This window comes from Myotis davidii, unplaced genomic scaffold, assembly GCF_000327345.1.
Source record: "Myotis davidii unplaced genomic scaffold, ASM32734v1 scaffold575, whole genome shotgun sequence".
Lineage (NCBI taxonomy): Eukaryota > Metazoa > Chordata > Mammalia > Chiroptera > Vespertilionidae > Myotis > Myotis davidii.
This window is the reverse complement of record NW_006290306.1, coordinates 2532905-2536892: the sequence shown is the minus strand read 5'-3', so window position 1 is coordinate 2536892 and position 3988 is coordinate 2532905. Positions and strand designations below refer to the sequence as shown.

The window sequence follows — 3988 nt, the reverse complement described above, 5'->3', positions numbered from 1 at the left end:
CAGCAGGCAAAGAGGAGTGCAGACAGCTGCCTTGCCCCAAGCCTCCTTCCCAACCATAAAAGGCTCCCAAATGGCCCTGCGCCAATATTGGGGAATACCCCCACCCCACTCCTTGCCAAAGAGTCCAAGCCAGGTATTGACCAGAGTCCTGGACCCATGCCTGGGCCCCCTAAGCGGAGCTGGGAGCTGAATCAGATGCAGATCCCAGAGGTGATGGAAGGAGGGAAGCACACAGTGGAGGGACAGTATGTTTCCTTGAGATGGGAGGGGCAAGGGGAAGGAGAAAGCCTTAAATCTGAGCTTCTGGGAGGGGTCTGTAAGCTAAGACCTGCTCTTCTGCAAAGCAAGAGAGTTACAACCATAAGGATGTAAAGCAGGACTTGGACTCAGGTCAGATACCACCAAGAACTCCCTAATGGTGGGTGGTGAAGGTGCCGAGGCCCTGGCCCACAGCAAGACAGGCTCTGTAATCTTGTCACCAGCAGGGCTGAGTGAAAGAAGGGACAGAACAGCGTGTTCTCTCGCCCCTCCTGGCATGCCCACCCCTCCCGCTGCCAGTCTAAATCCCAGCCTCCTTCAGGGCCCTCATGTCTCTCCATCCAGCATCCCACAACACTGACCAACTGCTCGACTCTCCTAGGGACAGGGTTGATCTGCCCTGCACTTTCTTCAACCTAAGTCCTCTGGTGGAGGGTCATCACCCAGCGTAATCTCCTTGAGGGTTGAGTCTGTATCTTTTGCATCTGGAATGCCCCTTTCCCAGCCTCAATTCCTCCCACCCCCACTGCCCAGGGCCAACACATTGTTGGGCCCAGTGACCTGAACGAGTTGAACAGGCCATGGCCATGGGCATGGACACCAGTCTAGCCCTACCCTGAACCTGAAAGCAACTGGGCTTAAACCCAAAGGAAGTAGCCTGACACCAAGTGAGGACTTTCATAAAAATAGAAAACAGGGCAGCCTCAGCCACTGCCACCTCCCAAGCAGTGGTCTCAGCTGGACCCTCTTTAGAGCTTTGGGTTCAACGGAAGGAACAAGGGAGGGAGGAAAGCACTTAAAAGCATCTCTCTTAAGGGAGCAGGGGGGTTGCTCTAGAGAGGAAATGACCTCAGAGGTTCCTGATGGTTTTTAAACCCTTTGAGCAGGGAAATTCTTTTTTTCTGAGACTCGCGGATAATTTGCTTTCCCCATAGGACCCTGTTCAGGGAAATGCCATGAAAGGATGGCATTTAGAGGATGTCTAAAGACAAATTTCAGGGACTTCATGAATTGGCCGGCCTGCTGTGTGCCTTGGGAATTTGGCCTCTGCCCTGAGGCCAAGGCCATTTAAAATGCTTCCACCAGAGCTAGGGACACAAGAACAAACTGCACAGTGGTTGAAAGTTGAGCTCTAGGCTGGGAGGGGGAGGGGACCTGGGCCTACAGGGAAGGGTCACTGCTCACCCCACCCGGCCCTGGGGTCCACAGGCTCCCTACCAGGTCTCACAGCCAGCGTGGCAGCGCAGCTGGCCTGGCCCAGCTCATTGGTAGCGATGGCCGTGTAGTTCCCAGCATCAGCCGACCGGGCCTCCCGAAGCAGCAGGGTGTGCCGCTCGCCCTCCGCCCGGATGAGAAGGTGGCCATCACTGCGCAGCGTGGACCCATCCTTCTGCCAAGACACTGTGGGGAAGCAGCAGGGTGCCCAGTCACCATGGCCCACAGGGACCCACTGGGACAAATCTCCCCCCAGCCCCCACCCAACACAGAGCCCAAGCCTCTCTTTTCCCCACCCTAGGGAATTTGGAGGACTCCCCTCACTCACAGAAGCCCAGGCCTGCCCTCCCCTTTCTCAGGGGATTCTGGGGAAGCTCTAACACATGCAGGAGTCAGGACAGCCCAGCCCAGGAGCAGATGAGCTTTCCTCTTCACCCACCCCTCCCTGTCTCAACCTTAGCCAGGCCCCAACTCTGGAGCTCACCTTGGGGCGAGGGGTTGGCGGTGATGATACACTTGAGCAGCACATCCGCCCCTGGGGCCACCACCGCGTCCTGCAAGGGGATCTCAAACACAGGGGCCTCCAGGGGCTCTTCTCCAGCAGACACATAAGAGTCATCCGAAGACTCTGCCAGAGACACAGGTGACAGGGTAAAGGGATATGGTCCTATGGAGATGACTCGGGGATAGAGGCTGTGATGGCCGCCCTGCATCTTAGAAATCCAAACCCAGAGAGAGGGGCTTCTAGAAGGTGGGGGTTGGGGAGCAAAAAACCTCTCTCCTGAATGTCCTGAGACAGGGAAGAAAGATAGAAAGGGGGTTCTCAAGCAGGACAGGGCATCCAGGACTCTGCATTAGTTTGTCTGCCCTTCAACCTCAGCCACAGGGTTGTCTCTGGAGGAAGGCAGGAGCCCTGCCACATCTTTATACAAATCAGGGGTCAGGGATGGTAGATCATCCCTGTGCAAGGCACACTGAGGGGCACAAGATACCACAAGTTTCCATACAGACAGAAGACAAGGTAATAGCAACCTGACATGTAAGTAATAATAGTGATGTCACAGGGCAACATGGGATGTACTGTCATATTAGTGATGCCGCCCTATAGCCGTCTGAGAGGCCCCATGAAAATCGGCTTTGATTTTGTCCATCCATCAAACAGTAACACTGCATACTAAGCTCTGCTTGGCATCAGGGCGATAAGAGGAAATAAGATGTGGTCCCTGCTTACGGGACGCTTGTACACACAGAGATCTCTGGGTATTTCTAACCCCATGCCGTCTATAAGCTAGATAAAGCACAGTGCCAAAAGAGCAGTGATGATCCCAATTATGCTGTCTTCTAGCAACATAAACTGGCAAATTAGATAACCTCTCTGTGCCTCAGTCTTGTTATCTGTATGATGGAGCTGATAAATAATACCCAATATCTCGCAAAGCTGGCATACAGATTAAGTTAAAATAACACCCCCTAGGCACCCAGTTAACAATGCCTGGGACATGGATGTGCATATGCAATAATGATGGCTAGTAGAACAAGGGATAGGGGCCTAATCATCTCTAGAAATTTTGGGGTGGTAATACTTGAATGAAAAATAAAGTGATTCTGCTGAAGAAAAATACAGGGTGGTAAGTGCAATGAAAAAGACATACAGGGTCTCCTGGGAGCGGTGTGTAGGGGCCTCTGGCCTGGGGAAGCAGCAGCGGGTGGGAGCGAGGGAAGGATGGCTTCCCCTGCTTCAACCCAGGAGTGGGCCCCAAGCTGGTGTTCAGGAAGAGCAGAGTTAGGGGCAAGGGCAGTCTGGCTATTGGCCATCACCCACAGGAAGATTGGGAGACCACAGTCAGCTCAGCGATGCAGGGACTCAAGATTGGGAACAAAGAGGCTGGAAGGAGAGGCTGGGTTAGGCCTTAGTGGCCACAGATGGCCCGGGGATGGTGCCAGGATGGGGAGGGCAGAGATGAGAGCTGGCTGATCCAGAGCTTTCCTGTAACTGGGACTGAACCGATTACACTGGTATATTGAGACAGGCTTCCATCTCGTCCCCCATGGAGGGGTGGTGTGGGGAGGAGCTCCTTAGATTTCCACCAGTGCCTTCCATCAGTTAGGTCCTTAACCCAACAGACTAGCAGGCCCCTAGACCCAGAGGGCCTATGGCAGACATCTGGGCACTGGGTTTCTGCTCACACCTCAGCCTCGCCTCCATAAAAACACAAACACTCTAAAAAACACAACACACACACACACACACACACACACACACGCACTACCTCACCAGCAGGCAGGTTTTAGCACATCAACCTTTAAAACTTTCGCTCAGACTTGTGCTTGAGTCCATTCCTGCCCCGGGAGACCATACCCTAGCAGCCTCCTCTCCCCAAACGCCCTCCCACCCAAGTCCCAGCACCTTCTCAGTGGTGCTTCCGGAGGCCTTACCAAGCTCAGGCGAAGTGGGCCGGGCTCTGCGACCTCTGCCCTGGCTGCGAGTCCCTCTGCGGTCCCAGGCCCCCCAGGG

General features: G+C 54.4%; 1 protein-coding gene across 1 annotated transcript in view; it reads right to left on the bottom strand.

The window, feature by feature from the left end:
- The window catches only part of LOC102760924 (striated muscle preferentially expressed protein kinase), a 42017-nt gene extending 38035 nt beyond the window's left edge, over nt 1-3982 (bottom strand). The window contains exons 1-3 of the mRNA XM_006763441.2: nt 3910-3982; nt 1958-2101; nt 1477-1659 (exon numbers count right to left, since the gene is read on the bottom strand). The gene's annotated coding sequence lies outside the window, so the exon portion shown is untranslated. The remainder of the gene's footprint in view (nt 1-1476; nt 1660-1957; nt 2102-3909) is intronic.
- Between the last annotated feature and the right edge of the window lie 6 nt (nt 3983-3988).